Genomic DNA, 25,249 nt, shown 5'->3' with positions numbered 1-25,249 from the left:
GCCCGCATAGTCTACGTGCACCCGCGACCACGGTTTGGTGGGCCAGGGGCTCAGGGGGGCCTTCCTGGGGGCATTACTAAGTTGGGCACAAATGGTTTACCGTCGGACGCAGAGCTCCAAGTCCGCGTCAATGCCAGGCCACCAGACGTGGGATCTAGCAATGGCCTTAATGAGAACGATCCCCGGGTGCTCGCGGTGGAGCTCCCGGACAAATGCCTCTCTGCCTCGCAGAGGCATAACTACTCGGCTGCCCCACATCAGACAGTTTGCTTGTAGTGACAGCTCATGCATGCGCCTATGGAAAGGTTTGATCTCCTCGGGGCAGGCATCGCGAGCCTCTGCCCAGTCACCAGTTAAAACACATCTTTTTACTAAGGATAACGTGGGGTCGTTAGTCGTCCAGGCTCTGATTTGGCGAGCCGTCATGGGCGAACCTGTGGACTCAAAGGCATTGATTGCCATGACTATCTCACAGTCCTGTTCATCAGACCCTTCTGTGGTCGCCAGGGGTAGCCTGCTAAGCGCGTCGCACAGTTGTCTGTGCCTGGTCTGTGCCTTATGGTATAGTCGTAGGGCGCCAGCATGAGTGCCCACCGCTGAATGCGCGCCGAGGCATTGGCGTTTATTGCCTTGCTCTCAGATAGTAGAGACGTGAGGGGCTTGTGGTCGGTTTCTAACGCGAACTTGGCCCCGAAAAGGTATTGGTGCATCTTTTTGACACCGTACACGCACGCGAGCGCCTCCTTCTCCACCATTCCGTACCTGCTCTCCGCCCGCGAAAGTGACCTGGAGGCATAAGCTATGGGTTCTAATTTATCCGCACTATTGACATGTTGTAAAACGCACCCGACCCCATACGCTGACGCATTGCATGTGAGAAGGCGCGCAGTTCTGAGACATTCCGGGGCCTGGGTGCCAGGCGAATTGCTTCGGTTGTGGACTCTGTTGGGCGGATTCAATCAGCGGCAATCCTTCTGCCCAAAAATTCAACCTCGGGCGCGAGAAACAGGCATTTGGATTTCTTAACTCTTAGCCCTACCCGATCCAAACGTTTTAGGACTTCCTGCTAATTGCGGAGATGGGAGTCGGTGTCCCTGCCCGTGATAAGTATGTCGTCTTGAAATACAACCGTCCCTGGGATGGACTTGAGCAGACTCTCCATGTTGCGCTGGAATAAAGCAGCTGCCGACCTGATGCCGAATGGGCATCGATTGTACATGAAAAGGCCTCGATGTGTGTTGATGGTGGTGAGTAGCTTGGACTCGTCGGTCAATTCTTGCGTCATATACACAGATGTGAGATCTCGTTTTGAGAAAAGTTTTCCTCCAGCCAATGTGGCAAATAAGTCCTCCGCTCTGGGCAGCGGGTACTGGTCCTGTAGGGAGACTCTGTTTATGGTAGATTTGTAGCCCCCACAGATTCGTACGGATCCATCAGGCTTCATGACTGGGACGATGGGACTTGCCCAGTCGCTAAATTCCACGGGTGAGATAATGCCTTCCTGCAGAAGCCTGTCCAGTTCATGTTCAATCTTTTCCCTCATCACATAGGGCACAGTTCTAGCCTTGTGATGGACCGGTCTAGCATCCTGTGTGATGTAGATTTTGACTTTAGCCCCTTTGAAGGTGCCCACACCTGGCTGAAAGAGATGTTCAAATCGACTTAGAACTGTTGAGCAAGAGGTCCGTTCCTCTGACGACATGGCATGAACATTATCCCATTTCCAGTTTAGTTTTGCCAGCCAGCTTCTCCCCAGCAGTGCTGGGAGATCTCCGGGGACAATCCACAGGGGAAGTCGGTTCACTGTCCCTTTGTGTGTGACTGAGAGCATGGTGCTGCCAAGGACTGGGACGATTTCTTTGGTATAGGTCCTTAGTTTGGTGTCGACCCTTGTGAGTTTTGGTCTGTCTCTTTTGTGCGGCCACAGCTGTTCAAATTGTTGAGCGCTCATGAGAGATTGACTCGCTCCCGTATCCAGCTCCATGTTGATGGGTATCCCGTTGAGTAGGACCCTCATCATTATTGGAGGCATCTTGTTGTAAGAGCAGTGGCCATTGATTGTGTTGACCCGCTGTACCTCGGTGTCCCGGGTACTGTCCCCACCGTCTTCTGGTCCGCTTTCCGACCCTTCCGATTCGTATACCAGCCGAGCTGCCGTTTTTCTGCACATGCGGGCCAGATGCCCTGTATAGTTGCAGTTTCTGCAAACAGCATGTTGAAATCGACACCCCCTTGATGAGTGCCTTCCCCCACATCTCCAGCACAGACCACTTCCATTGTTTCCAAAGGATGAGCTGCGACTGGCTGATCTCTCTTGAGCTTCTCTCAGTTTGTAGTTGATTGCTCACATTGTGGGTTGATGAGGTGTGATCGACTGTTCATGTGGCCCTTGATGGCTTCTGGCGCCACTGCCTGCTGTTAAGGGCCTGCTCTCCTGCCTTTGTCTGTGTGTGGAGGTAGCGGCTTGTTTCACGCTGTGAACCCCTTGTTCCAATGTTTCGTTAGTTGTCGTACCCACAGTATAGATCAACCTCGTTTCTTCTTCTCCTGCCTGTGCAACCAGTGCTGTTGCCTCGAGGGTCAAGTTCTAGGTCTCTATGAGCTTTCGGAATATGCCTGCGTAGCCTATTCCTTCAATAAAAAAGTCTCTCAGTACTTCTCTCCTTAGTTCATCGGAGAACTCATATAAGCTAGCCAACCTCCGAAGTTCCGCCACAAAGTCGGGTATGCTCTGGCCCACACAGTGTCTGTAGTTGTAGAACCTGTGTCTGGCCATGTGTAGGCTGCTCGCTGGCTTCAGGTGGTCTCTTACCAGTGTGCTCAACTCTTCAAATGACTTGCTTGCTGGTTTCTCGGGTGCCAGAAGGTCCTTCATTAAGGCGTATGTTTTCGAGCCACAGCTGGTCAAGAGATGGGCTCTTCTCTTGTCTGCCTTATCGTCGCCTAACCAGTCTTTGGTTACGAAGCTTTGCTGGAGCCTTTCTATAAAGTCCTCCCAATTATCTCCAGCATTGTATTTTTCATCTGAGCCGTTGGTCGCCATTCTGTGGATTCTGTAATTCTGTAACTCGTCGCCACTATAAAGTCCTGTCCCTGCAGTACAGACTCACACGAGGCACATGCTGAAGTCAAGGTCACTCAGGACCTGCAACTTTATTACACAGCTCTCGAATGCCGCACTTGCCTGAGACCTGTCCTTATATACCTGTCTGGGACAGGTATCCGGTGTCTCCTGCAAGTGCACCCCTGGTGGTAAGATAAGCTAGTGGTTACAGGTCATCTCTAGTTACAGTCATGTATAGCATGGTAAGATACAGTTATATACAGTAGTGTGAGACACTGTCAAACAGTTTTTCTTGGTACTTTGTCCTTTTCTTTCAGTTCCACACCCTGAGAATATTTAATGTGATGTGGTGTGAATGTTTCCATCCTTGCTGGTTTGCTCCTCTTCGTCGCTTTCATGGAGGTTATTTGTTTTTATTCACTGTCAGAATGTGGGCATCGCTGAACAAGCCGGCATTTATTGCCCATCCCTAGTTGTGCTGAGAAGGTGGTGGTGGGCTTCTAACTTCAACCACAATAATAGTTTGATACAACTGCGTAACTTGCTAGGCCACTTCAGAGGGAAGTTAAGAGTCAATCTCGTTGGTATGGACCTGGAGTCACATAGGCCAGAATGGGTAAGGGCGCCAGGTTTCCTTCTCTAAAGTACATTAGTGAACCAATTGGGTTTTTATGATAGTTCAACTTGTCATTGCTTCAGCTCCTGTAACGACTTGGGAGTCTAGAATTACATTAAGGAAAACAACCCCTCTGTATTAGCCAAACTGCAGCAATGCAACTTTAGTTACTGTTTAAGAAGTCAATTTCTCTTCATAGATGTAACCAGTACCACAATTGCAATAAACATACAAATCCCAGAATGTACTTATCCCAGAACTGTTTTTGTGAAATAATACTCACATTTACCACTGTTCAAGAGCCACTCCTGCCTTACATGTAATGTTCATTACTTCTTATGTGACACTTCTCCAGAAGAATAAGTCGGTGCAATTGTTATCTATGTGGACTTGTATTTACTCTGTACAGCCACCAGAGGGCTCTTCCCCTGGAGTCGCAAGGGATCCCATAATCCCTTGGGAGCACAGGTATTTAAGGAGGCTTCACAGGTTGGAGAGGCACTCTGGAGACCTGCAATAAAAGACTAAGGTCACACTTTACTTTGAGCTCACAGTGTTCAGTCTGACTCTTTCTCCATACACAACAACTTCTTTATTGTGTGCTTTATCTGCGAATCATCCAGAGAATAGTGTGTCACTGCTGCCTTCCTACATTATGTCGACAACATGTGTGACAATCTTTTCTGATTGATGGCCCGAACCTGGAGTAATGATCTGGACAAAATGTGTTGCTTACTCAATGAACCTGGATCCCATTGACCACCATTTAATTTTATGCACAGTTGCTCATGAAAGAAATACATTATCATGACATGACCATGTCTTGGGACTAAGGCAATATTTTGTGGAGCTGACTTTCAAATAGTAAAGAAAGGAAAATGGATAGATATGTGCTGAATATGCTGTTGCAATGATGAGAAAACAAGATCAGTCAGTGAAGCACATACCATTATTTTGAAAAGGCCCAACTTGTGTTCAAATGACTTAATTTAACAATCCATATAATTACACTGCATTTGTGAAAGCAACAATTATCTGAAATTTACTGAAATACAAATGAGACTTGATGACTGTTTAGCACATATATATTTATAATAAAAACATTTATTTTGTTGAAGTTTGTGTCCTGAGAGACAATGTTAACGCATCCTGCCTAGTGAGAACAAGGCAGGGAGGCAAGACCTTTAAAATGGAGTGGCCAGCCTTACCGTCTCATTTGCGTTAGGTTCATGCTGGTCACCATTGTAACTGTTCATTGCAGTTCGGTGACGGAGGTGCCTGATAAAAGAAGCAGGAGCCTCAAACATTAATGCAAATTAGGGTTTAATGGGGATCAAAGGGTATAGAGAGAAAGCAGGAATGGGGTACTGAAGTTGCATGATCAGCCATGATCATATTGAATAGTAGTGCAGGCTCGAAAGGCCGAATGGTCTACTCCTGCACCTACTTTTTATGTTTCTACGTTTCTATGACATCAGTGGACGGACCCCATTTGCATTTTAACCCAGGTTTGAGCAGAACAGTTGCTTGGCTTTCCCACCAGGTGAAGGCAGTTCAGCAGCTGTTGGGAGGACGAAGACACCCTCCAAGTTAAGTGGAAAACTTTCCTTTGTGGAACCAGGAAGAGTAGGAGTGTTCCTCCAGATCAGATAAAGGAAAGTGGCGGCTTCCTCTGCCCTGGACTACTCCACCCTTACTCACCCATGAGACCGCCCCTGTAACCCCATCTCCATGATTCACTTGCTTGTTACAAGCCTTCCTTTGGCATCAGCCAACAGCCTCTGGCTGCCCAATCTTCTGCTCCTGCCCGTTGCTCAGCCGACCCTTTCTTATCATCTCAGGTAGGCAGCTGACTGGGGGATGCATGTGAGGACCAGGAGTTAAAATACTCCAGCTATCAAGCTTGGACCTCTAAGTGTGTTTTGCACTCCCTCCCGCTCCCCCACTCCCCCTGCACCTCCTCCCCCCATCCGCCCCTTGCCTGCCCAAATGCCACTGGGGTTAAAATCAATCCCTGATATATTTTATTTCCATCACATTTTTCTTACAAACAGCGAAACATAATAATATACATTATTAAATAGCATAGTTAGTCACATTTAAATAGTTTCCATCATAAAGCAATGTCCAGAATCAGTATTCAGTGCACACTGCAGTCAGAAGAAGCCTGTCCTGGTAGAATGCAATCCTTATTGTTTTTATTTAATTGTACATAAAGTGGATAATTGTGTACAGCCTTCAGTTTCTGACTCTACGTAAGCTGGATAAACGATAATTTGATATTGCTCATAAACAAGGTAAATTACATCAAAATTTCAGCACAGAAACAGGCCACTCGGTCCAACTGGTCTATCCTTATTAGTCGGGAAATTGTGTTGGGGAAATTGATGGGATTGAAGGCCGATAAATCCCCAGGGCCTGATGGACTACATCCCAGAGTACTTAAGGAGGTGGCCTTGGAAATAGTGGATGCATTGACAGTCATTTTCCAACATTACATTGACTCTGGATCAGTTCCGATGGAGTGGAGGGTAGCCAATGTAACCCCACTTTTTAAAAAAGGAGGGAGAGAGATAACAGGGAATTATAGACCGGTCAGCCTGACATCGGTAGTGGGTAAAATGATGGAATCAATTATTAAGGATGTCATAGCAGTGCATTTGGAAAGAGGTGATATGATAGGTCCAAGTCAGCATGGATTTGTGAAAGGGAAATCATGCTTGACAAATCTTCTGGAATTTTTTGAGGATGTTTCCAGTAGAGTGGACAAGGGAGAACCAGTTGATGTGGTATATTTGGACTTTCAGAAGGCTTTCGACAAGGTCCCACACAAGAGATTAATGTGCAAAGTTAAAGCACATGGGATTGGGGGTAGTGTGCTGACATGGATTGAGAACTGGTTGTCAGACAGGAAGCAAAGAGTAGGAATAAATGGGTACTTTTCAGAATGGCAGGCGGTGACTAGTGGGGTACCGCAAGGTTCTGTGCTGGGGCCCCAGCTGTTTACACTGTACATTAATGATTTAGACGAGGGGATTAAATGTAGTATCTTCAAATTTGCGGATGACACTAAGTTGGGTGACAGTGTGAGCTGCGAGGAGGATGCTATGAGGCTGCAGAGCGACTTGGATAGGTTAGGTGAGTGGGCAAATGCATGGCAGATGAAGTATAATGTGGATAAATGTGAGGTTATCCACTTTGGTGGTAAAAACAGAGAGACAGACTATTATCTGAATGGTGACAGATTAGGAAAAGGGGAGGTGCAACGAGACCTGGGTGTCATGGTACATCAGTCATTGAAGGTTGGCATGCAGGTACAGCAGGCGGTTAAGAAAGCAAATGGCACGTTGGCCTTCATAGCGAGGGGATTTGAGTACAGGGGCAAGGAGATGTTGCTACAGTTGTACAGGGCCTTGGTGAGGCCACACCTAGAGTATTGTGTACAGTTTTGGTCTCCTAACTTGAGGAAGGACATTCTTGCTATTGAGGGAGTGCAGCGAAGGTTCACCAGACTGATTCCCGGGATGGCGGGACTGACCTATCAAGAAAGACTGGATCAACTGGGCTTGTATTCACTGGAGTTCAGAAGAATGAGAGGGGACCTCATAGAAACGTTTAAAATTCTGTCGGGGTTAGACAGGTTAGATGCAGGACGAATGTTCCCAATGTTGGGGAAGTCCAGAACCAGGGGACACAGTCTAAGGATAAGGGGTAAGCCATTTAGGACTGAGATGAGGAGGAATTTCTTCACCCAGAGAGTGGTGAACCTGTGGAATTCTCTACCACAGAAAGTAGTTGAGGCCAATTCACTAAATATATTCAAAAAGGAGTTAGATGGAGTCCTTACTACTAGGGGGATCAAGGGGTATGGTGAGAAAGCAGGAATGGGGTACTGAAGTTGCATGTTCAGCCATGAACTCATTGAATGGCGGTGCAGGCTAGAAGGGCCGAATAACCTACTCCTGCACCTATTTTCTATGTTTCTATGTTTCTATGTTATGCTCCACTGGAGCCTCCTCCCACCCTACTTCATGTAACCCTATCAGTAAATGCTTCGTTTGTTTCTTCCTCATGTATTTATCTAGCTTCCCCTTAGATGCATCTGTGCTATTCACCTCAACTACTCCATGTGGTAGCGAGTTCCACATTCTAACCCCTCTCTGAGTATAAAAGTTTCTCCTGAATTTCTTATTGGATTTACAAACATTCGAACATATGAACAATGACGGACAGGCAAAGACCATCTGGTCCATCGAGACTGTCCCACACTATTGCGATACCTTGTGTATCACAACAAATACACTCCACCCCACCCGAAACTATGTGATCTCCTGGGAGAGGCAAAAAAACAGATAAAAATCCCAGGCCAATTTGGAGGAAAAAATCTGGGAAATTCCTCTCCGATCCATCTGGACGATCAAAACCAGTCCAGAAGATCACTCTGGCCATTAAATTCCTTGCTGTACCTACCTTCTGTAAGAGTTAATCTCTGCCGCATCAGAAACAAATCTTGCTTTCGCTTGAAGGAATTCAGTGAGTCTGCATCCACCACATGGAACGGCAGCTTGTTCCAGAGGTCTACTATTCTCTGGGAAAAGAACCACCTCCTGACATCTAACCTAGATCTAGCCCTATACAACTTAAATTTGTGCCCCTGGTCCTGCCTAACCTGCTTAATTGAAACAAACTGTCAGCTGGGACACCGTCTATTCCCTTCATTATCTTATAAACCTCTATCAGATCCTCCCTAAGTCTACGCTGCTCTAACGTATAGAGTCCCAACTCTTTTAGCCATTCTTGATAACTAAGATGCTTTCGACTTGGAATTAGTTTAGTGGCCCTCTTCTGCACCCTTTCCAGGGCCTCAATATCAACCACCATGTGAAGAGACCAAAACTGGACACAGTATTCCAAGTGCGGCCTGACTAAGGTCTTGTACAAGGATAAAACAGTACGCCTCGTCTTATACTCAATTGTCCTATGGAGACAACACAACATCCTATTTGCTCTAGCTATTGCTGCACGGCATTCCTCATGCACCTTTAAGGATGTATGAACTAGAATGCCCAAATCTCTTTCTATCTCCAGCATCTTTAATGTCTTTCCCTGGAGGGTGAACGAATGTTGCGCGTTTGCCCTGCCGACATGCATAACACTGCACTTATCTAAGTTATACATCATTTTCCAGCCTTGAGCATAATCTCCAAACACATTAAGATCTGCCTAAAGCAAGCGAGCATTTTCTACAGTTCTAACACTCACACAGATCTTGGTATTATCTGCAAATTGGTAAATAGACAATGTCTACTGGGCTACCCTCGTTCACCAACTTTGTAACTTTTTCAAAAAATACAATTAGATTTGTGAGATATGGGGCTGGATTTTCGGTTTTGATGATTTTGGGGCGGTAATGGTGGTGGGGCGGTAAAGTTTGTGCCCGGGAACAGTTTGCACCTCAGTCATCAAAATTAAGCAGCTGGGCCCTGAGTGTGGGGCAGCACTAAGGGAGGTGTTGTACACCTCTCTTAGAGCATTAGGATGGGAAAATCCCAAGCTAAAGAGCTGGTCCAGGAACGCTCCGAGAGATGTCTGGGGAGGGAAGAAATACCTGAAAAAAACATTCCCAATACATAGCCCACACCACCACAACATAAATCGCAACAAAAATTAAAAGCAAAAACAATCACACTTACCTTAGGACTGAATTACTTACCTCTCTGCAGTTGGTTTAGGTTGGACCACCCAATTTCCCAGACAGTCACTGCGGGGCGCACTGCGGGGCGTACGGGTTGGGCGGGAATCAAAAAGCACGCCATTGTAACCAGGGGCGTTGCACACCGGCACAGCAATCCCGGGCGGCACTGCTCCGCGCCACCACAAAACTGGCCCTGAAAACCCCCACAGGGGGTTGGAGGCTGACCGCCCACCCAGAAGACCTCACTGCTGCCATTGCCGTCGCTCTGGGGTGAAAAACAGAATGCAAAGGACCGGAAAATCCGCCCCTTAACCTATTTTTTTATGAAGCCATGTTGGGTGTCCCTAATATGTCCCTCCCGATCCAGGCATTCTTATATTGCATCCCTTATGATTCTTTCAAGCACCTTAACTAATACTGTTGTTAAACTGATGGGCCTATAGTTACCCGGGTCTGCCTTGTCACCTTTTTTAAAAATGGGAACTACATTAGTCTCATTCCAATCTGTAGGAACCATTCCAGAGTGCAGTGAGCAATTAAAAATACAGCCAGGGGCTCGCACAGCACATGTCCCATCTCCCGGAGGACCCTTGGGTGGATATCATCCCGCCCTGCTGCTCTATCTATTTTTAAGTTCTTAATTCTTTCTAAAACTATATGCTTATCTATGTTAATGTTACTAACAAAAATAGTATTATTAAATTCTAATATTCGAGCATCATCTTCAAGGGTGAAGACCGATGCAAAGTATTCATTTAATATTTACACCATACTTAGTGAGTCCTTTGTAACCTGTCCTTGAATACTCTTCAGTGGCCCAATGCAATCTTTGATAGTTCTCTGACTCTTCACATAACTCAAAAAGCTCTTCTCATACTGCCACAATTGTCAACAATCCTTTTTTCCATTAGCCTTTTATAAGAACATAAGAAATAGGAACCTTATTCTAAGATTATGCCCCCAAGTTCTAGTCTCTCCTATCAGTGGAAACATCCTCTCTGCATCCACCTTGTCAAGCCCACTCATAATCTTAAACATTTCGATCAGGTCACCTCTCAATCTTCTGAATTCCAATCAGTCGAGGCCCAACCTACTCAACCTTTCCTCATAAGTCAACTCCCTCATCTCCAGAATCAACCTAGTGAACCTTCTCTGAACTGCCTTCAAAACAAGTATATCCTTTTGTAAATATGGAAACCAAAACTGTACACAGTATTCCAGGTGTGGCCTCAACAATACTCTGTATAACTGTAGCAAGACATCCCTGCTGTTATACTCCATCCCCTTTGCAATAAAGGCCAAGATTCCATTGGCCTTCCTGATCACTTGCTGTATCTGCATACTAACCTTTTGTGTTTCATGCACAAGTACCCCCAGGTCCTGCTGTACTGCAGCACTTTGCAATTTTTCTCCATTTAAATAATAACTTGCTCTTTTATTTTTTCAGCCAAAGTGCATAACCTCACACTTTCCAACATTACACTCCATCTGCCAAATTTTTGCCCACTCACTTAGCCTATCTATGCCCTTTTGCAGATTTTTAGTGTCCTCCTCACACATTGCTTTTCCTCCCATCTTTGTATCATCAGCAAACTTGGCTATGTTACACTCAGTCCTTCCAAATCGTCAATATAGATTGTAAATAGTTGGGGTCCCAGCACTGATCCCTGCGGCACCCCACTAGTTACTGATTGCCAATTCGAGAATGAACCATTTATCCTGACTCTCTGTTTTCTGTTAGTTAGCCCATCTTCTATCCATGCTAATATATTACCCCCAACCCCATGAACGCTTATCTTGTACCCTTTTATGTGGCATCTTGTCAAATGCCTTCTGGAAGTCCAAATACACCACATCCACTGGTTCCCCTTTATCCACTGCTGGAGATATATCACCAACGATGTCTCCACAAGATCCTACAAATCCCCTGGGAGGATCGACGCACCAACATTCATGTCCTCGTCCAGGCTAACATCCCCAGCATTGAAGCACTGACCACACTTCATCAGCTTCACTGGGCAGGCCACATGGTTTGCATGCCAGACACGAGACTCCCTAAGCAACTGCTATATGCGGAGCTTCTTCACGGCAAACAAGCCAAAGGTGGGCAGTGGAAATGTTACAAGGACACCCTCAAAGCTTCCCTGGTAAAGTGCAAATTCACCACTAACACCTGGGAGTCCCTGGCCGAAGACTGCCCTAGGTGGAGAAAGTGCATCCAGGAGGGCTTGAGCTCTTCGAATCTCAATGCTGAGAGCGTGAAGAGGTCAAGCGCCGACAGCGGAAGGAGCGTGTGGCAAACCAGTCCCACCCAACCCTTCCCTCGGCGACTATCTGTCCCACCTATGACAGAGTCTGTGGCTCTTGTATTGGACTGTTCAGCCACCAAAGAACTCACTTCAGGAGTGGAAGCAAGTCTTCCTCGATTCCGAGGGACTGCCTATGATGATGATGATGATCTAATAGCAGCCTTCATTTTCTTTAGTTGTTCCTTGTATTTATTTGTGTGTTAAATGTCTGTAATTTATAGAAACATTTCTGTTTACATCTTATTTGTCTTTGTACATAGCCAGTCAGCCACCTTGGCTTTTTCTTACCACATTTCCTTCTTTTGATTTTGGGTAAATGTTTGTTTTCCACATTTTTAATCTTGTTCTTGCAAACTTTCCATTTATATTCAACATTGGTCGCATCACCACCAAGGAGGGTTTAGCCAATTTACCCATTCCAAATCATCTGCCATTTAGGAGAAGTTTGCTGTTCTGAAATGAGTACGAGTTGCAGGTTCTCAGTACCTTTAGTTCTACTAGCCAATTGGAACCGTATAATGTTGTGGTCACTGTTACCCAGATGTTCCCCCACATGGAGGCCTGGTCGAGATCAGGCTCACTTGTTAGTGACTATCTTATATTTATGACTCCTAGGGCTAGAAAATCATCTACTTCCTGCCATTCCATACCACCATCGACTTGACGCCACCAACGTGAACTTTGACCCCAGCGCTGATGGCGTGCAAGCAGGCTTACAGTGGCAATGTATGCAACTCTTAAAGGAACATACACATCATTCAGGTAAGTTTGAATTTAAAGGTTTGGACTTTTTTTTTATTTTATTGAAGTGATGGCTTTGTGCAATAGATGTTAAAAGTTTTTTAAATGTGATGGGCATGCTGCTGGTTGCTTGCAAGGGCTTGGATGGTGAATGAAGACCTCTGAGAAGACAAAATATGCAGTGAATACTCATCAGGGCAGGCAACATCCATGGAGAGAAAAACAGAGTTTACTTCTCAGGCCGAAATGCCGGGCCTGCTGAGTATTTCTAGCATTTAATGTTGTAATTTCACATTTACAACATCCAATTGCAGAGGGAAGAGGAAGACGCAGAAGAGGAGGAAGGAGAAGAGGAGGAATCAGATGGAAGGATGCATCCCAGACAGTCCTTTTGTGGCCAAGATATCCGGGATGGAATCATCCACCTGTGGCCCCACTGGCAGGGCAGGCTGCCTCTTCTTGTTGACCCATTGGCCAAACAGGCTGCATTTCTTGGGTGTGTGAAATGAGGAAGGCACAATGGTGGAGTTGTGCTCACGGAAGGGTGGGAAAGCAAGAGGTGCATGCCAGAAGGAGGATAACATATGAGGATACCCGCATCTTGTATCCTTTCAGCTCTGCCGCTGGCTAAGGGCTCAACCATGCCCCTGCCAAGAATGGCCAGCACTGTCTCCTCAAGGGGGTGAGATGAGGCTAGGAATGAGAGATATGCCTTGACATTGGTCCACATTGTAGGTAGGTGAGTGATTGAGGGTTGTGCATTGAGCAGTTTGTGAGGCTAGTGGTGCAGTTGGTAGGAAACAACTTTTGAAGATGCATTCACTTACCTTGACCAGTGGTCTGAGGTCATGAAGCTTCGTTGGGCTCTGGGGCCAGGTGGTGGGGCGACACTGCTGGCAGCGATGGCCTTGCTGATGTACACCCATGTTGCTCTTTCTGGATAACCTCCTGGCCCTGTGGGCAGAGGCCGCCCTTGCAATGTTGACCCCATGCACAAAGCTGGAGTGCTGCGTGTGAAACCCTCAGTACCCTTTTCCTATCTTGCTGAGCTATTTGCCTTAGTGCTGAGGCGGTTTTCCCATTTGTTCAGGTTAGGAAGGTAATTCAGCTTTAATAGCTGAATATTTACATTTGGGGAACTTGCTTCAGTGTGCATGGCCCCTTTAATTCTCAGACCTCTTCATTGCCCACAATTCCCTGCGAGTCCACAACTTCGCTCACAGAGGCAGGAAGCTGCAATGCCGCACCTGGACAGGAACTTCATCCCAGATCCCTCCAACAACACCACCAGGATGGCTTTGCACGGAAGGTGAGCATTGCTCCATCTATCTGCATGCCCCCCAGACCAATTTCACTCGCTGAGCATTGAAACCATTTCCAGTGGCTGTTAATTGCAGTTTGCTGGAAAACACAAACTTGTTTAGATGTTAGGAGGTAGAAGTTGCCCTCCACTGGAAATGGGCCGCATCTACCATTTTTGAAGTGTTCTGGCCTATCCGGCAAAATTCAGCTCCTCGGGGTTTTTTTTCCAGTGGGGCTGAAGTGGATCATCATGGCAGTGGGGATCATCACGGAGCAGCCGTCACTAGCGGGGCAGAAGTGGGGGCGGGACGGAGTATCCGAGGCACTTCACGTCTCTCCCGTTCAGTTAAAGGGGAGAGCCGCTGCGAACTCTGCGTTCATTTTAGTTAGGTCCACTGTGCCACCAGGGAGGGTTTCGGCCAGTTTAGCGGCCTGGCACCCAAGAGGGGTTACCAGGCTGCCTGTTGGCGGCCCGGCCAAACCCAGGGGCATAATTGTCGGGCCGACCTAGCAGTCGGCTGACAAAAAAAATAACATGGCGGCCACGGCAGTGCACCTTCCACTTAAGATTGGCTGTGCCACCATTTCACAAAAAATGCCCAGGGGCACTGGCCTGCAGCGGTGCTGCTCCGGTGGAACAATTTAGGGTAAGGAGCAATTTCAGTCGGGCGATTTTGCGAGGGGGTCCCCGCAAGACGGTAAAGGGTCGGCACACCACGGCGGGAAAACAGGCGGATCGGTGCCGGACACCGCTCCGCTCCTGAGGAAGGGCAATTTACAAAATGGCAACCCCTCCATGGAGAGTCGCCCCTTTCTGGCAGTCAGAGGCCTTATCGGAAAGGGTAATTTTGGCCCCTCGATATAGTATGATCTGATATTGCTCTTAAACAAGATAAGTAGAATTCACTATAATCCAATATTGCTCATAAACAAATTATGACATTTAGGTGCTGAAGTATTGCATGTTTACCCGATAGAGCCAATATGCAGTATTGTATATACCCATTACCTCAGATCTGTTTCTTCCAGTTGCTGGTGTACGTTTGCCCCAGTGAGCTCTCTGTGGACACGTCCAATGTCCCTTTACATTTTTGTGAAGTATTTTTCCAGCTGTGAATTTATTTCTTGCTGATGGTGCTGTCTGCAGCCTTTTAGGCCAAATGCCAATATGAGGATTTGTATCATATATGTTTTTGTTGATAAAATCAGGATTTCCACAGCAGGAATAATCCTTCCATAAAGAATACTTTGTTTGTCTGTCACTGGAACTTTGCTCTTCAACTAAGAAGTTATCACACAATTAACTTTTATCAAGCCCTGCAATAGCATTGTAAGTAATCATTTCAGAAAATATATTAATCCTGGACACTAAACTTAATAGTTAAGAGAGTTTTCGAGTCTGATCATATAGGTAAACACAATGTTCGTTGTCAGAGATAGCTGTGTATGTTAGTGCTATATGAGCTAAATGTAATTTATCTCTTTCCTTCTGCAACAGTACTATTGTGTCATCTGCTGCATAATGCAACACACACTACAACATATATGCTAATTTAAAACATTAAAATGTTATTTTGTTCTGAGCTATTAATTGTGGTTTTCCATGGCACAAACTGATTGTGTAAAACAGGTTTTCCAATGGAAACTGAGGCTCATAGTGCTACAATTCACAAAGACAAATCAAAATGTTAAAAGTCTCTATCGAATTTAAGAGACAGAGATACAGATAACTAAGAAAATGAAACAAACATCAATGTTAGGGAACGATAAATATTGAGACTCAAACTAATCTAATCCAAAATGGCACATGGGTAAATGGTTGCACGTGGGGACAAAAATTATACTTAGCCTTTCCATAGCAGTGAGAGGATGAAAATTGTTGCCAGCCCTTCCAAAGAACCAAAGGAAGTGACTAGCAAACAACCATGAATGGCAAAACAAACGGAATCTGTGGGTAAGTAATGGAGTGAAACAGCAAACTGTTTGATGCCTGATGAAGTGGATTCATACAGCCTTATTCCTTACTATGCAAACCCAGGCTGATGACGCACCAGATTACCCATCACCCCCACTTTGTTAAAATGTCAATACCAGGACCAATCTAGGTCAATTGAGCCAGGTGGGACTGCACTCGCCTGGTTCCATTCTTATCTAGAAAATTAATCAATGTGAGCTTATGACTATCCAGTCGAAGCCAGAGAATCACCTGCAATGGCTTCCCCTCCTGCTGCCGAACTGTTACCTCTGGTGTCTTTGGCCCCCTGCTATTTCTTATCTCATCTCATCTAAAGAGAATGGTCAATGCAATAGAACAGTGTAGCGATTTGGGTAAAAATAAGCAGAGTGTGATAGGAAGGTGCATGAGTTTAATGCAGCAGAGAATAAGGTCAAAGCAGGGAATAATGGTAAAATAAAATTGAAGGCTCTTTATCTGAATGCGTGGAGCATTCATAATAAGATAAATGAACTAGTGGCATGAATAGAGATAAATGGGTTAGATCTAATAGCCATTACAAAGACGTGGTTGCAAGGTGACCAAGGTTGGGAACTAAATGTTCCAGGGTACTTGATGTTTCGAAAAGATAGGCTGAATGCTAAAGGGTGGGGAGGGGGCGCGGGTAGCCCTGATAATAAAGGATGGCATTAGAACAGTAGAGAGAAAGGATCTTGGCTCGGAAGATCAGGAAGTAGAATCAGTATGGATGGAGATAAGGAATAACAAGAAGCAGAAAACAATGGTGAGAGTAGTTTATAGGCTGCCTAACAGTAGCTATACCGTTGAACAGAAGATTAATCAAGAAATTGTAGGAGCTTGTAACAAAGGTATTGCAATAATCATGTGGGACTTTAATCTTCGTATAGACTGGACAAATCAAATTGGTAAAGGTAGTCTGGAGGACGAGTTCATGGAATGCATTCGGCACAGTTTCCTAGAGCAATACATTATGGAACCAACCAGGGAACAGGCTATTTTAGATCTTCTATTGTGTAATAAGACAGGGTTAATTAGCAATCTCAGAGTAAAGGATTCTCTGGGGCAGAGTGATCCTAATACTTAGAATTTCACATTACATTTGAGAGTGACTTGCCAAAGTCCGAATCTGGAGTCTTAAACTTAAATAAAGCCTATTACATAGGTATGAAAGGTGAGTTGGCTAAGGTAGATTGGAAAAATAGATTAAAGGTTATGGCAATAAATAAGTAGTGACTAGCATTTAATTCTCAACAAAAATACATTCCATTGAAAAACAAAAACTCCACAGGAAAAGTGATCCACCTGTGGCTAACTAAAGAAGTTAAGGATAGCATTAAATTGAAAGAAAAAGGTTATAATGTTGCGAAGAATAATAGTAAGCCGGAGGATTGGGAGAGTTTCAGAAACCAGCAAAGGATGACCAAAAAATGTATTAAAAGGGATAAAATAGATTATGAGAGAAAACTAGCAAGAAATATAAAAACAGATTTTAAGAGCTTCTACAAGTATGTAAAAAGGAAGAGGGTAGCAAAAGTAAACATTGGTCCCTTAGAGACTGTCAGGAGAAATTATTATGGGGACTAAGGAAATGGCAGAAACATTAAACAAATATTTTGTATCTGTCTTCACAGTAGAAGATGCAAAAACCATATTTAAAATGGGAGGGAATCAAGGGTCTAATGAGGAGGGTAAGGAACGTAATGTAATTAATATAAGTAGAGAAAAAGTATTAGAGAAACTAATGGGACTATAAGCCAACAAATCCCATGGATCTGACAGCCTATATCCTAGGATTCTAAAAGAGGTGGCTGCAGAGATAGTGGATGCATAGATTTTGATCTTTCAAAATTCCCTAGATTGTAGAACAGTCCCAGCGGATTGGAAGGTAGCAAATATAATACCGCTATTCAAGAAAGGAGGGAGAGAGAAAACAGGGAACTACAGGACAGTTAGCCTGACATCAATCGTCAGGAAAATGCTGGAATCCATTGTTAAGGAAATGGTATCAGGGCACATAGAAAATCACAACATTATTAGGTAGAGTCAACATTGTTTTATGAAAGGGAAATGGTGTTTGAATTTTTTTTAGAGTTTTTTGAGGATAGATAAGTGTAGCAGGGTAGATAAAGGGGAACCAGTGGATTTAGTATATTTGGATTTCCAAAAGGCATTCGATAAGGTGCCACATAAAAGGTTATTACACAAGATAAGGGCTCATGGGATTGGAGGTAATGAATGGATAGAGGATTGGTTAATGGACAGAAAACAGAGAGTAGGGATAAACGGGCCTTTTTCAGATTGGCAGGCTGTAACTAGTGGGGTACCGCATGATCAGTGCTGGGTGGCTCAGCTATTTACAATCTATATTAATTACCTAAATGAAGAGACTGAGTATAATGTATCCAAGTTTTCTGATGATGCAAAGCTAGTGGGAAAGTAAGCTGTGAGGAGAACACAAAGCGTCTGCAAAGGGATTTAGGTAGACTAAGTGAGTGGCAGTAAGGTGGCAGATGGAGTATAATGTAGGGAAATGTGAGGTTATTCAGCTTGGCAGGAAGAATAGAAAAACAGAATATTTTTTAAATGGTGAGAAACTTTTAAATGTTGGTGTTCAGAGAGATTTAGGTATCCTTGTGCAAAAAACACAGAAAGCTAGCATACAGTTACAACAAGCAATTAGGAAGGCAAATGGCATGTCGTCCTTTATTGCAAGGAGGTTGGAATATAAGAGTAAGGGAGTCTTGCTACAATTGTATAGGGCCTTGATGAGACCACACCTGGAGTACTGTGCACAGTTTTGGTCTCCTTATCTAAGGAAGGATATACTTGCTTTGGAGGCGGTACAACGGAAGTTCACTAGATTGATTCCTGGGATGAGGGGGCTGTCTTATGATGAGAGATTGTGTAGAACGGGCCTGTACTCTCTGGAGTTTAGAAGAATGAAAGGTGATCTCATTGAAACATACAAGATTCTGAAGGGGATTGACAGGGTAGATGCCGAGAGGTTGTTTCCCCTGGCTGGAGTGTCTAAAACTAGGGGCACAGTCTCAGGATAAGGGGTAGGCCATTTAAGACAGAGATGAGGAGGAATTTCTTCACTCAGAGGGTTGTGAATCTTTGGAATTCTCTGACCCAGAAGGCTGTGCATGCCGAGTTTCTGAATATATTCAAGGCGGAGATAGATAGATTTTTGGAGTCCAGGGGAATCAAGGGATATAGAGATCAGGCAGGAAAGTGGAGTTGAGGTCGATGATCAGCCATGATCTTATTGAATGGCGGAGTAGGCTCGAGGAGCCATAAGCCTACTGCTGCTCTTATTTCTTATGTTCTTATGCTGCCTCTCAGCAAGATCATCCAGAAGCACAGCCTCAGTTTCCACATGTACAATGATGATGCCCAGCCCTTGTCACCACCTCTCTCAGCCCCTCCATTGTCTCTAAATTGTCAGACTGCTTGTCCGACATCCAGTACTGGATGAGCAGACATTTCCTCCAACTAAATATTAGGAAGACCAAAACCATTGTCTTTGGTCCCCACCATAACTCAGTTCCCTAGCCACCGACTCCTTCCCTCTCCGTTGCAACTGTCTAAGGCTGAACCAAACTGTTCATAACCTTGATGTCATATTTGATCCCAGGATCAGCTTCCAACCAGATACTCGCGCCATCACTAATACCGTCTATTTCCACCTCGGCTGCCCATGTCCTAACTTGCACCAAGCCCCGTTCACCCATCACCCCTGTGCTCGCTGACCTACATTGTTTCCCGGATAAGCAATGCCTCGATGTTAAAATTCTCATCCTTGTTTTCAAATCCCTCCAAAGTCTCGCCTCTCCCTATATCTGTAACCTCCTCCAGCTCAACAATCCTCTGAAATATCCTCGCTCCTCCAAATTCTGGTCTCTTTCACATCCCCGATTTTAATCACTTCACCATTGGTGGCTGTGCCTTCAGCTACCGAGGCACTAAGCTCCGCCTCTATACCTCTCTTTCCTCCTTTAGGATGCTCCTTAAAGCCTATCACTTTTACCAAGCATCTGCCCTAATATTCTCTTATGTGACTTGGTGTCAAATGTTGTTTGATAATGCTCCTGTGAAGTGCCTTGGGACATTTTACTATATTAAAGGCGCCATATAAATATAAGTTGTTGTTGTTGTTGTAGGCCAGACATTTGCTGTGAATGAGAGCCAACCTTGGAACATTCAGCAAAGTTGGCCATTTACAGTTTATACAAGTACCAAGGGCCTGCTGCCTCAGAGCTGGTACTAGAAAATAGGACCTGAAAAAAAAGGCACTTGAAAATTTAACAAAAATAAAAGGCTGCCTGTCCTTTTAAGAGCTTCCATCACACATGTAACTTCCCTTTTCACCCACTATTAATGGGTGAGCAGAGTGCACAGCACAATTGTATTACACACAAATGGAATTGTGCTGCGGAATATTTACACAATTAAAATATATTTCAATATTTAAATGAAGTTTTCACATATTGGGGTGAATCTTTTGAGATACCTCACTCACCAGTGTGTATTAGAACATCTGTAATAACAACATCAGCAACTTCCATTTATATAGTGCCGTTAATGTAATAAAACGCCTCAAGGCATTTCACAGGGGCGTAAATTAGGTAACAATTGACACCGCACCAAAGAAGGAGCCATTAAGACAGGTGGCTAAAAGTTTGGTCAAAGAGGTAGGTTTTTGAGGAGGGTCTTAAAGGAAGAGAGAGAGAGGTGGAGAAGTATAGCAAGGGAATTCCAGACCTTAGAGCCTAGATGGCAAAGGAACTGGGGGATATCGTGAGCCCAGAGATGGAGGAGCACAGAGATCTTGGAGGGTAGTAGAGCTAGAGGAATTTACAGAGATACGGTGGGGGCAAAGCCATAGCGGGATTTGAACACGAGGTTGAGATATTTAAATCGAGGCATTGGTGGACCAGGATCCAATGTAAGCCAGTGAGCATAGGTGTGCTGGGTGAGCCAGACTTGGTGCAAGTTAGACTATTGACAGCATATCTTTGGTTGAGTTCACGGTGGAAGATTGGAGGTTGGCCATTGTAATAATCAAGTTTGTAGGTAACATAAGCACAAATGAGAGTTTCAGCAGCACATGGGCTGAGGCAGGGACAGAGACGGGCTATATTTTGGAGATGGAAGTAGGTCTTTGTGATGGAGAGAATGTGGGATCGGAAGCTCAGGGTCAAATCGGATGCCGAGGTTGCGAACAGTCTGGTTCAGCCTGAGGCAGTATCCAGGAAGAGGAAAGGAATTGGTGACTAGGAAGCGGACTTTGTGGTGGGGTCCAAAGACAATGGAGCCGAAATTGGTCCTTTCTATAAGAGCCGTGACTACCTCAAAGAGGCGGCCAAGGGTCGGTGTGATATATTCACAGAGCACAGCACACACAGCTTCCTAACATGGCAGGCAGCTCAGTCGGAAGCCTCCAGAAACTGCCGAGTTCTGTTTAATGATTAACTATGCACTTGCAGTACACAATACGTCCACATCCACAGTGTGGAGATACAAACATTACAAGCTTACAGACATTACACTTCTCCCTCCTTAATGAAGAAGCCATCATTACAAACATCATACATAACTTTCATGTTTATACATAACACAGGATATAAACTTATTTTTCTTCCATATTTACAAATTTAACTTCACCACTTGTTTTCTGTTTCGAAGAGGATACCTTCGCTCTCGAACAGAAACTTCCAAACATGGTGTCGAATCTAAACTCATTCAAGGGTCATCCTGAGTAACGTTTTCCTCAATGGAATTTCCTTGATTTTCATTTGAATTCACTCTAACTTCAGGCTCTTTGTTTTCCTGACTCGGACTCAGACTTTCATTCTGATTCTCTCCTGGATTTGTTTCCAGTATATTGGATTTAGGATTTGTTACTGGTGTATCAAAACTATCTGATGAGTCAGAAATAATTGAATCATTCACACCTTCAACTCCTTCCATGTCTGTAGGTAAAATATGATCAATATGAACAAACCTAACCTGTCCATTATCAAACATCTTTACCAAATATGTGCGAGGACCACATATCTTCACCACTCTTCCTCGTAACCACTTTAACCATTTATGGTGATGGTTCTTCACTCTCACCTTCTGATTTCATTTCACACTTCTCTCTTTTACTCTACCTTCATCATGATTCTCTTTCTGTCTTAATTGTGTCTCTTCTACGGACTGTGCCGAATTTGGCTTTAACAACGAGAATCTGGTTCATGGCTGTCATTTGAGAAACAACTCTGGTGGTGTTCTACCAGTAGTTGTATGAGGAGTATTTCAATATGTAATCAAAAAATTAGCCAATTTGTGATCTAATGACAACTGTCATTTCCTTGAATTAGGATCTAACATTTGTTTTATGAGGGCACATTTTATAATTTGTACAGTGCGTTCTGCTGCACCATTCGAAGCAGGATGGTATGGTGGAACCTTGGTATGTTTCACACCATTTTTGCTCGTGAATTGTGCAAATTCTTCTGAACGAAATTGTGGCCCATTATCCAAAACAATTTCTTCAGGGAGGCCAAATGCAGAAAATAATTTTCGCAAAATGTCCAATGTTTTACTTGTTGTTATTTTCCACATTGGAAACACCTCAACCCACTTCGAATGGCTATCAATCACAATAAACAATTGCTGTCCTTCTAACTCAGCAAAATCAATATGTAGCCTTTGCCATACCCTGGGAGGCCATTTCCATGGCTGTAATGGTACTGGTGGTGGTTGCTTGCTTACCGATTGACATGTCGTACACTGCCTCACGATGTACTCTATATCTTTATCACCACACAATCTTACCTTACCACCGGACTTAGGTACAACAACAATGGGTGTAGTCCAATTACATCGATCTATCTTACAAATAATGTTCTCAGTTTCTAGTCTTTTGAGTTCTTGCTCAACTTTCTCCTTGAGTGCATATTGTACGGAACGTGGCTTGTAGTAAACTGATCTAGCGTCCTTCTGTACCCTGACACTCGCCTTGAAGCCTTGGATCGGACTGCCCGTTTCACAGAACACCTTCGGATACTGCTTGATAACCTCATCCGTTGATAAAAACCTCACTTCCACACAGAAAATATTACTCCAATCCAGCTTCAGTGAGCTCAACCAATTTCTTCCTAGTAAGGCAGACTTGTCTCCTTTCATTACTATTAGAGCCAAGTTCTGAAATTGATCTTTATATTTCACCGGTATGGTGATACGACCTTCCGCAGGAATTTTCTCTCCCATGTAGCCTCGCAGCTCTATCTTGGATTTCTCCAGTTGGAAATCACGCAATTTGTCAAAGTACAGTGACTCCGGTACTACACTGACGGAGGCACCCGTGTCAATTTCCATTGGTATCTTGAATCCCGCAACATCTATGTGGATTTTGATGCTTTCCGAATCGCTGTCCGTTAACCTCGTGCTCCTGATGACGTGTAATTCTAACATCTCCTCGTCCTGTTGTTGTTCTTCCATGCTATGTAGTTCTCTTGGGATTTCTCCTCATAGCTTTGAACGCTGGACTCATAGCTTTAAAAGCTGGTTTACCCTTCAGTCGGCATGCCTTCGCCCAATGCCCAGTCTTTCTGCAGAAGAAACACTCTGTCTTCACGTATGGACAACTTTGAGCAATGTGTTGTCCCAGGCACCTATAGCATGACTTCGACGCTCTGGTAGAATTTCCAGTTTCTGAGACTTACGGCCATGCCGTCTTTTGTTTTGAACCTGCAGGTGATTTACCTCGGTTGACTGACAACCGTAATCATTATTTAATTCTCGGGAATATTGTTCGGCCATGCTCATCGACCTCGCTGTCTGACAAGCAATCTCAAAAGTCAAGTCATCCATCGTCAATAACTTCCTTATGATCGCATCATTTTTCACCCCACAAACAAAATGATCCTGTAATGCTCGGTTTTGAAAGTTTCCAAAATTACAGTGCATCGATAGCTTTTTTAATGCTATGATATAATCACCGATACTTTCATCAGCCTTTTGATTCCGAATCCCGAAACGATAGTTTTCAGCAATTTCTGATGGTTTGGGGTTATAGTGCTGTTCCAGCTTCATTAAAATCTCTTTAAGCATTGTGTCCTTTGGCTCGTCAGGCACAAGCAGATTTACAAGGGTTTTGTATAATGCTGGACCTGCCTCCGATAAGAAGATCACTTTCTTACGTTCCAACACAGCCTGGTTCTGTACTGCATTGTCTGGAACTTCGATTATGTTATTTGCAGTGAAATACATTTCTAGCTGATCCACATACGCTTTAAAACATTCCCGATCGTGTCTATATTCCCCCAAATGTTCCAATACACCTGCCATTTTAATCTCTAGCTGTTCACACCATGTGCTGTATTTTACCTCGGATTTTGTAGCTTTTTTCCAAAGGCAGAAACTTCCAAAGTCTCTCTGTCAGCTGGCTGAAGCCTTCACCAACAAAATGTTAGCTTTAAATCATCCAAAACATCCCATCTCGGTCGCCAACTGTGATATATTCACAGAACACAGCACACACAGCTTCCTAACATGGCAGGCAGCTCTGTCTGAAGCCTCCGGAAACTGCCTCGTTCTGTTTAATGATTAACTATGTATTGCAGTACACAATACGCCCACATCCACAGTGTGGAGCTACAAACATTACAAGCTTACAGACATTATAGTCGGTAAGGACCCACCGCTCGGTCGGCGTGGAGGGGGTCACCATTTTGAAAATTGACCTCCTTTACATTTGGAGCTATGAATGGGACAGCCCAAGCCGTCTTTCCATCTCGTTAGGCATGCGCCGACCCCTTACCGACTGGCGGCGACCTCCTTTCCACCTCGCGTGGGGAAATTACTCCGTGGGAAATTGCCCTGTGGGAGAAGATTGGCCACTGCTCGTTGTCTCCGACAGCTTTCCCTGGTGGGAAGCTTCTTGTGGCTGGGCAGTGCAGCCGCCCTTAAAGGGGAGGGCGCACTACTGTGGCCACCATTTTATTTTAATTGTCGGCCGACTGCCAGGTCGGCCCAACAATGGTGACCATGGATTTGGCCTCGGCCGCCAACAGGCAGCCGGTCAACCCTCTTGGCCCAGTGTTTGCCACTAAAGTGATGCAGAGTTCGCAGCAGCCCTCCCCTTTAACTGAGGAGGAGGGACATTGTGACGCGTCAGTGCGACGTGGCACGTTGGCTACGCGTTGATGACTCGGAGCAACGGCCGTTCCGACCCGCCCACACTTCTGCCCCACTGACGACCCACATCTACCCCGCTGCAAAAAAAGACAAAAACTGAATTTCCCCAGATTGTCCGCTCGATGCATTGGGACAGACAGAACACTTAAAAAGCGGAAGGTGCGTCCTGTTTGGGGCGGAGGGCAATTTTGGACCGAATGGCTCTTGTTTTCCCAATGTTTATTGGAGGGGTTTGCATCTAGGTGTCGGACAAACAGTCTGGCAACACAGAGACATTGGAGTAGTCAAGAGAGGTGATGGTGATGCAGAACTGGGTGTTGTGAGTGCACATGTGGAACCTGACATTGGGCTAGACTTT

The sequence above is a fragment of the Pristiophorus japonicus genome, chromosome 2 (assembly GCF_044704955.1).
Source record: "Pristiophorus japonicus isolate sPriJap1 chromosome 2, sPriJap1.hap1, whole genome shotgun sequence".
Classification (NCBI taxonomy): domain Eukaryota; kingdom Metazoa; phylum Chordata; class Chondrichthyes; family Pristiophoridae; genus Pristiophorus; species Pristiophorus japonicus.
Note: the sequence above shows the minus strand (reverse complement) of the source record.